The sequence below is a fragment of the Mus caroli genome, chromosome 2 (assembly GCF_900094665.2).
Source record: "Mus caroli chromosome 2, CAROLI_EIJ_v1.1, whole genome shotgun sequence".
Lineage (NCBI taxonomy): Eukaryota > Metazoa > Chordata > Mammalia > Rodentia > Muridae > Mus > Mus caroli.
In genome coordinates this window covers 86,327,624-86,337,605 of record NC_034571.1, presented here as the reverse complement: position 1 = coordinate 86,337,605, position 9,982 = coordinate 86,327,624, and the positions used below count along the sequence as shown (strand labels likewise).

At 39.1% G+C, this 9,982-nt stretch overlaps 1 protein-coding gene across 22 annotated transcripts in view; it reads right to left on the bottom strand.

Annotated features, from left to right (window-relative positions):
- Phf21a (PHD finger protein 21A) overlaps positions 1–9,982 on the bottom strand; it is a 178,936-nt gene that overhangs the window by 152,234 nt on the left and 16,720 nt on the right. The window contains exon 1 of one of the 22 annotated variants that reach the window (XM_029474150.1): positions 449–1,236. The exons of the other annotated variants lie outside the window; for them this stretch is intronic. The gene's annotated coding sequence lies outside the window, so the exon portion shown is untranslated. Of the gene's footprint in view, positions 1–448; positions 1,237–9,982 lie in introns of those variants that run through there. 22 annotated transcript variants of the gene reach the window in all.

Genomic DNA, 9,982 nt, shown 5'->3' with positions numbered 1-9,982 from the left:
AAACAGTCAGGTCCATGGACTGACTGAATAGCAACTATCTGCTGAAGCCCCTCCTTCCAGTTCCCTAGCCCTCTCACTATATAACTCCTGATACATCAACCTCCCACTGTTAACTGGTTAGATGAATTACATCAAAAACTGTCTTTATCAACGCTGATCACCAGACATACAATAATACCATTTTAAAGTATAATGAAAAAAAGACTAATAAATAGGACTAAATTAAAATTAAAAACTTGTGTTCAACTGAAAAACAAAATGAAATACTACATGGTGCATGAATGCCAGAAAGACAGCTCAGTGGGTCACGGTGCTTACAGTCAAGTCTGAAAACCTGCGTTTGATCCCCAGAACTCGTTCATACTGTGGACCATTTCTGAAAATCATGCTCTGGCACGCATGTCCACAAACATAAATTAACTTTTAAAAAAAGTAAACAAATACATACACCCAGGATATATAAAATTCATTGACACTAGAACACAGTCAGTGCAGGATGGGACTTTTTCTCCAAAATTCAGGAGCAGAGTCAATCCTAAGCTAATAAAGAGAAAATCATGAAGTGATAATATCATGACAGTGATTATAAAACTGCTTACAAGGACTACAGAAACCACACAGGAAAGCAAAGCAAAGGATACAGAAGGAGAGATGCCCCAGTGACTGAGCATATTTCTCTACCAGCCAGCATTGCTCTGAAGCAGGGCAAACTCCTTTGCTCTTCTAAGAAATGAGCAATATCAAACATGGAGAAATACTTTTAGCAAAGTTTTAAAGAAAAGTCACATGTAAGCTACTTAGGGCAAGTTTGAGAATTCAATATCCTTTATGCTTAAAGATACCCACAAGTGAATTCTGCATGTGTGAGCAGAGGTGTAGCTTCAGGGAAGCAGGTCCACATATCCATCAACCCTCAAGGAGACTCAGACACCCAGGAAAGCACATTACTCTCAGACTAACAACAGTCTTAAAATCTGTACACCAACACTTCAAGTATTTCTTCTGAAGACTGGTTGCTAACTGCTATCAAATGCAAAGTGAGCAAAAAAAGATAAATAATTTGTTTGTACAAATTAGTAATGTTGAGAATCAGAATGCAAGGCTGACATGTAAGTCAGTACTTCTCGTACAGAACATACCTAAGTCTGAGGTTTTATTTCCTCTCCTAAGACTTCGAGGGCTCTGTCTGTTTCCTTACTATATTTCATAACTTACTGAGGTCTTTTAAAACCTTAATTATTTCAAATATTTCAAATATGGGATTTCTTATTTGAAAAATACACTCAAGAGCTGGACATGGTGACTGCCCATGTGCCTGCAACCCTGTTGAGTAGGAGGCAGCCAAGATGAGAATTCAGAGCTCAAGACCAACCTGGAAAACAAAGCAAGTTCCAAGCTGATCCAGTCGACACAGTGAAACCTGGGATACTCAGTATTTCAAACAAGTCAACAAAACAACATTCAAAATACCCATGCTAGAGTAAATACAATTATTTTGCTTTTAGAGATGAATATTATTTTGCTAACATAACCTTACAAAACAAATTTTTTTTAACAAACTCAAGACTTCCCCGCCATAAAACTTCACAGGTAGCAGCTTTAATTAGAGCAGGCAAAGAAACAAGTCATTCAGATTACCGGCATGGTTATGAAATGTAAAATATTATAAATACATCAAGGATGATTAATAACCACTTCTTAAGTACCTTTTAAAAAGCATCTAAGAACTTTGCATCTAATCTACATTAAACAATAAACAAATTTCATGGGTAAAATTTTAACATGACCATGTTTTAAATTAGGCTAAAATTTAATATGCCCCACTACAAATTTTCAACAATTAAGTTTATAGCCTGTGCTCAATGATAAATTTTGATCGGGGACTAGAATAGCACAGATAATTGTTATTTGAAGATACTTTAAAATGTCACTTCACCTAGAAGATTCAAGTCTTTTCTCTTCCCTCACTATACCTGACAGTCGTTCAATAACTAAGTTTTATACACAAGTTTCAAGTTTTACAGCTTCCTGTCTGCCCTTCCTAACTTCCAACAAAAAGTACATTAAGTCTGAAATTAATGTAAACACAGATAAGTGGTTAGAAGAAAAAAAGCAGAATTCCACCTGACAGAAAGTCCTGCAGTCCCTCCCTCTGTGTCCACCTCTCAACACCTGACAAACAGGTAGCTTAAGCTCCACAGATACAAAATTAAACTCCTAACTCTCTTCCTTCCACCCTCCTCCTCAGCCATTAGCATCTCCATAACTGCAACCCCAGTCTTCTCCGGCAGAAACACTTGGAAGTCACCCAGAGTTCTGTGACATGCTACATCCAACCCAACAGCAACCTCCACCTTCAGGAGGCTACCTACTTTGGCCTCTCATATCAGCTCCATTACTACTTCCCTGGGCCAGCTCACTAGCACCTTTGACAGCAGCCACTGTCCTGACCTGCTCACTGGTCTCCTCACCTCTACCCCAAGCCCCACTGCAAGTCATTCTCTTAACAGCACAGAAGCTTTTCAAAACCCAAGACACATCATTACCCTCAACTCAAAGTCCTTCAGTGGCTGGGCAGCGAGCTCAGAGGGAAGCTCCCGCCCTTGCCCTAACAGTGCACCGGCACTAAGTGACTGCACTCCCTGCCCAGGCTCTTCCACTTGTTTTCCCACTAACCAGCATTGTCCTCCTCCAAGTTTTGTCATGGCTCACTCCCATAGTGTTCATGAAATCTACCAAAGCTTCAGCGAATATAAGATAAAGATTAAAACTGCCATCATAATTGTCCCTCTCCCAAACTCTTACATGCTTTTTTTTTCAGCTTTATTTTTTTTCCAATTTTTATTAGGTATTTTCTTCATTTACATTTCAAATGCTATCCTGAAAGTCCCCCATACCCTCCCCCCCCTTACATGCTTTCTTATACCAAGAATATTCTCTTACCTTTTACCTATGCAAATCTCATTCAGAAACTAGAGCCCAGATAAAGACTCATCATTGACAGAGACCTTCTCTGCTACCATATTCCCTAGTCACCCTCTTTATACTTCCAGGATATCTACCATCTTTCTCAATTTTTTCTTTCCTTTGTGGTGCTGGAAATAGACTATAAGGCCTTGTATGTTCTAGGCAAGTGTTGTACCTTTGAACTCCTCTGAGCCCTGCCTATATTTAGAATTTAACCACATAGTACTTAATGTTGTAATATATATATATATATATATATATATACATATATATGTATATATATACATATATATATATATGTATATATATATATATGACTTTATGGACCTAATAGAAATATACACGCATACAGGTACACAGGCATATGCACACACACAAATGTATGCCAAAACACATATGCACACACATGTAAAATTGATACCTTGTACATTACTTTTCGATCTTAAATCAAAAGCACAAAAAAAACTAATACACATAGATTTCACTGACCCTACCCTTAAACTAGAGCCCAGATACTTAGGCTTTTAATTTCATAGTTCCCCAGAAGAGCCTGAATATTCATCAGATTAAAGAACGCTGCCTAACTTACAGTGCTCCACTGCCTTTTGTGCCTTTGTACCCTCAAAGAGCCTAAAACTAGAATGAACACTTCTGAGGATCCCAGCCCCCCTTCATCCCACAGCACAGAGGTCTAAGAAATCCGGACAACTAAGTAAACATCCACAAAAGATAAAGGAAGACAAAATACAGCCTCCACTCCAGACTCACTACTTTCAATCTTAGAACTAAATCTTTTATTAAACTATAAATACATGAATGAAAGTCATAAGAATCCCTAATTCACAGGAAGGTGTAGTGGACAGTGGTTACTTCTTGACCAGTGGCTGCAGTATTTAAGCCTCACAGCAGTGCACAGCAAAGTCAATATGATTGCAAAGTACCCAACTGGCTGATGACTGAGACAGAGAGGCCAGAGAGCAAGTGTAGAAATCCTTCTCGGTACAGTACAGTGATGATGATGATGATGGTCATGACTTACAAAGCTCTCCTACAATATACACAAAAACTGTTTAAGTCACTTGTTTTGTGGTAGAAGAAATGAACAGAAATAGGCCTTGCTTCATCATATTATAAAGTACAAAAATCATCAAAAGTTTCTACAGCTCTAAGCTATAAATGTTTTGAGTCTAATCACGGTGAAAACTTAATTACAGATCAGACTCAGTAATTCATTCCATATCCCAAGACAACTCAAATTCAGTCTTAACAGTCAGTTAACCTCAAGACCAAAGCTCCTGCCATCATCAACAAAAACAACAAAGGTATCTACAAGGCATTATAAAAGAGCCTGGGCTTATCTTGGTGTACAGGGACTTAAGCTAGTGCCTCCTATTAACACTAATGGGAGTTTGGAGCACAGACCATCAGCACTAAGGAGGAGGGGGAAGGCCCAGCTCTACATCAGAGAGGCCCTGTAAGCACACTAACTGCAACTCCTGGGAGTTCTGCTCTCAGAATTGGGGCAAGAGACCCAAATTCCTATGTCTCTGAAGCACAACTACAACTCAAATAAAAGCCACTAAGGAAGGTCACTGGTAAACATCACACTTAGAAAGCAAGGGAGGAAGGAGGAAGGGAAGGAAGGGAGGAGGGAGGGAGGGAGAGTAAGAGGGGGGTACATTTAAAGAAAAATTAATTGTTTTTTAATTAAAGCACAATAAACTCAAATACAGTGAGAAGCTTATCCAAAGAAACATGCACACAACACAAAAACTCCTCCCTGGTATACTACAACCCTGTTTTCAAACATGGAGAAACCCTGCAGTCCTGACAGCCAAGAAAATCAGAACTTCCCAGACAAACAGATAATGATCCCAAGCTGCCACTAACAGCCAAACAAACTAAATAAAACACCAGCTCCTTAACCTTACTGTGAGCCACCATACTTCCCTTAGATAGAGGACTGCTGGCCTAACCAGGCTGGAGGATGAGCAGGTACCTTTCAGGCTCTGGAAACTCCCTCTCCCTCTCTCCCCCTCTCCCTTTTCTTTGCAAACACAGGCACAAAGGCAATGATGCTCTTTGAGCTGATGAGGTTTTAGAAAGGCAAGTTTGGTGTGGCATAGGAAACTAAGAGCAGGCCTTGTTGAAGTAATGACAGAAAAAAAAAAGAAAAAGAAGGCTTTCCCAAATCCAATTCAAAGATTAAAACAATGGACATTTATTTTAGCTAACAGGCAGTGGCAACAATTCACTTTCTTAAAAAGAGTTATTAAAATCTTCCCTGTGTATGTCTCAAAAGAAACTCAGAACCTTTCCACCTACTAAGTTGAGTGACATACACAGAGCCCTTACTCAGGCCTGAAGACTAAATCTGATTCCTGTGCAATTTACATCTAAAAACCCTGCGTGGTCAACATATCGATTCTTTACCATCACTGCAGTACTAGTGAGCATCTATCTTCTCTGTACTCTCAGATGTGCTGATGAGAAATTGAAACATGACAATACGCTAGGACTCCTAACTTTTCAAACAAAACCACCAAGAAACAGAAGTGTGAAACATACAGCCTCCATCCTGCTAAGCAGTCCTAAAACTTGAAAGTGAAAGCAATACAGACCGCAAAAGAAGTTGTTTGCTTGATGGTAATGCTAGCCTTTAAAATCAAAAATATGTTCTGTTACAGAAGACTGAAATAAGGGCTTCCATTAACCTTGTTTAAAAAAAAAAAATCCCATGAGCATAGATTTTTTTCCTAAGTCTCTTCATCAGAGCAGCATGGGGTCCCATTAGGCACCCTATTTTACTTCCACCTTATAAATAACGTTAGCTGTTCACTATTTCCATGGAAACCAAGTACAGTGGAACCCACTTAAATGAATACCGGTTAAAGGAATAGTTTTATTTGAGAAGGTTTTTGCTGCTCTAGATAAACTCTACTGGGGAACACTACAAAGTCTCCTTAAGGATAATTTTTAAAAGTATATCTTTGGTGTAGAGGGAGCTTATTAAAGGTCCTGTTAAGCAAGTACACTCCTTGCACTAAACTAAATATGCCAAACAACATCATAACATTAAAGATGCATTTCCCATGCACTGCATGGGGGTTTGAATGCACAACTTGCACTGACTAGACTTCTTCATGCATTGGGGTGGAATAATTACCCCTCTGGGTCTAATTTAAACTAATAAAACGAGAAATTCAGTAAGGCTAGCATCACCTTTACTGACTAGTAATAAATGGGTCCCACACTGCAGGTACACGTGCAACTTACTGCCCTAGAGAAGAGCAGACAGGGGCAGAAAACTAAGCTCTCCTCATCACTGGTACCTGGTTTAAGGTCAACAAACAGTCCAAATTCCTGGCTCAGCAAACTACTTTACAAGTTACAACAGGAATGCTTAACACACAATCAGTCTGAATACAAAGAGAATACTCATAAGGAAGTGTATGAGACAGGGTGATTTACAACTCTGTCATACAGTTTCCTACGCTAAAATTCTAAAAATGATGATTATAGGTGTCAAATATAAAAAGTTACAGCCAAATGTACATTAAATAAGGTACAACCTGTAAGAGTAAATTCAAAAGTAATTATCAGAATTTCTAAAGGTCTGGAGATGTATCTCAGTTGGTAAAGCGCTTGCTCAGCATGTGGAAGACCTGGTTCAAGGCCAGCACCACATGAGCTGGCATAATGGTACATGCCTAACAACCGCAACACTCAGGATGTGGGGGCAAGATCACAGGTTGTAGGGTCTGGTGATGCACACATTTAATCCCAGCACTCTGGAGGCAGAAGCAGGCCGAGCTCTGTGAATTCGAGGCCAGACTGGAGTTCCAGTTCAAGGTTATGCTCCCATACACAGCCAGTTTGAGGTCAGCCTAAATTAAATGACATCTTGTCTCAACATAAATTTTGTTGTTGTTGTTGGGTTTTTGGTTTTTTTGTTTGTTTTTGTTTTGTGTTTTTGTTTTTGTTTTGTTTTGTTTTGTTTTGTTTTGTTTTGTTTTGTTTTGTTTTGTTTTGTTTTGTTTTGTTTTGTTTTGTTTTGTTTTGTTTTGTTTTGTTTTGTTTTTTTGAGACAGGGTTTCTCTGTATAGCCCTGGCTGTCCTGGAACTCACTTTGTAGACCAGGCTAGCCTCAAACTCAGAAATCCACCTGCCTCTGCCTCCCGAGTGATGGTATTAAAGGTGTGTGTGCCACTACGCCCAGCTTCAACATAAAATTTCAAGGGGTTTTGAACAACTGCTGAACAGGGTAGCACACATCTTTAATCCCAGCACTTGGAAAGCAGAAGCAGGTGGATCTTTTTAATTCAAGGCCTGCCTGGTCTATATTTATAGTGAATTCCAGGACAGCCAGTACTACACATAGAGATGTAAAGAGAAAGGGAGAGAGAGGGAGAGAAAGAGAGAGAGAGAGAGAGAGAGAGAATGAGAATACATGTCTTCATGTATATCTCAAAGAATAAACTACCTATTTTTAAGACCCTGGTATAGACCTTAAAAGCTACTGAATTTATATCCAACATAATCATTAATTTAAGTAACCACAATTAATTTTCAAATTTTAGAAGTTAGAGTGATGGTTCAGAGGCTAAGAACACTGGCTGCTCTTCCAGAGGGCCGGGGTCCAATTCCCAGACTCACATGGTAGCTCACAGCCATCTGCAACTCCAATTCCAGAGAATCCAATCCTCTTTTCTGACCTACCCAGGCACGAGGCACACAAATGGTACACAGACATATATAGAGACAAAACACTCATAAAATAATAAAATTACATTTCCAAATTTTACTTTTCCAAGTGAACAATATAGTTAACAATTCAATACGGGTTGTGGTAGCACATCCCTTCAATCTCAGCACTTGAGAGGCAGAGGCAGGCAGATCTCAGTGAGTTCGAGGCCAGCCTGGTCTCCAGAGAGTATTCCAGGACAGCCATGGATACACAGATAAACTCTGTTTCAAAAACAACAAAAACAAAAAACTATCAGCTGGTATTTGGCAATTATCAACTAATGAACCATAAATTACCGATATATACTAATAAGGCAACATAAACCTATTTTGTATTTTACAAACCAAAACAATTCTAATTTCTATATTAATAAGTTAAAAAACTTGTAAAAGCAGTAATATAAAATGTCTCTTTTCTTCTTCTATTAGGTCCCTACCACTACAGAGAGCAATCTAATTCATTAAAGTCTTAGTTTTTTTAGTGGCAAGCCTGACATCTCTACTTCACCCTCTACCAAAAATACAGCAATTTCTGAGGTCTTTTGTTTTTGCTTTGGGCTTGGGTTGGTTGGCTTGTCGACACAGACAGGGTCTCTGCATTAGATAGCCCTGGCTGTCCTGGAATGCTCTATGTAAACCAGGCTGGCCTCTAACTCAGAGCTCTCCTGCCTCTGCCTCTCAAAGGCATGCGTCCACACCCTGCTTTCAGGGCTTTTTTTAGTCTTCCCCTTTGTTCAGACTTAGAATGGTTCACCAATATTCTGTTACTTTGCCAGTAATTTTAAGTTACTTATCCAAAGCCCAGCTGAGGTCCTGAAATTGGGGAATGGAGTTTCACAAACTGCTATAGCTTTAAGGTTGTGATAATGGCTCTTTACTTTAAAACTACCAATTACAACAGTATTCTGTGTTCAGAAGAAACAGAAATAAAAATGATGTCTGTGGAGGAGTGGTGTACAATATGGGGGTGGGGGTGGGGAAGGCAGGGTGTGTGCAAAGACAACGGAAGCCAAGAGGAAGCAGGTAGAGAAGGGGGCACAGAAACACTGTGTGAGCGATGTATGAAGACAACCAAACACCACCTTGCTACACATAGCTATTGGACAGGTTCTGCGATGGCCAGAGCAGGTGCTCACCCAACATAGATTGGCACCAATCTCTACAAATTAAGCAGGGAAAAACTTCTGAAAACATCAACCACAACCAATACAGATCTAATCTAGATCTAATCTGTATATTTATTAAAATGAAACTCACTTCTAAAATATCCCAATTTTCACTCAACCATGCAAAACAACTTCCATACATCCTGCATGTGGCTGACATAAAGGAAACATACTGAGGCTGGGATTGTAGTACAATGGGAGAGCATTAGCTTAGCATGTATGAGGCCTGAGTTTTGTCTTAAGAGAAGCAAACTACCACCTGATATGCTTCAGTGGGCGAGCACTTACCTAGGAGCTACCATGCCTAGGTGCTAGCCCATCCACCTCTCCCAAACCAAACAAGGCTCATGAGATGACTCAGAGAAAAAGGGCCTTTGCTACCAGGCCTGGAAATCTGAGTTCAATCCCCAGAACCCACATGGTAGAAAAAAAAAGTGATTCCCCCAAACTCTCTTCTGACTGCCACAAGGCATGAAAGCATGCACACACACACACACACACACACACACACACACACATGAACACATACACAAACATACTAAATAAATTTTTTTAAAAATTACTTTATGCTAATTTTAAAGCTATAAAACTTTTTAATAGATATAATATAAAAAAATTTATTTACTATTTATTTACTCTCAAATGATGCTTTTTTTTAAATAAAAGAAACTATATACCCTCTATAATACTGCTGAATTTTTAAAATACCTGTTGGGCAAAAGTATAGCACTTTGTTAGAACAAACTTGGAATTTTTATTCAGAAATAAAAACAATGTTTTTGGAATAGCGACAAAATAAACTATAGTAAACACTCTGACTCACCCACCAGGCCTTCGTCAGATGGTACAGCTGCTTAGTGAGGACAGAGCAGTAATGGATGCTGGTAGGTTACTTTAACTCAAATGCTTGCACGGAGAACATACTAGTATTCAGGTGTCTATGTAAGCTATTTCAGATACTACACACTTGATGAATCCCTGAGGGTTAAACATCACAAATGTTTCAGATACAAATCAGAAGTCAATTACATAAAAATGTTAGATACTTAATCTTTCCCCCTTCTTCAATTACTAGGAGGAGATGGGAGAAGAAGAAAGGCATA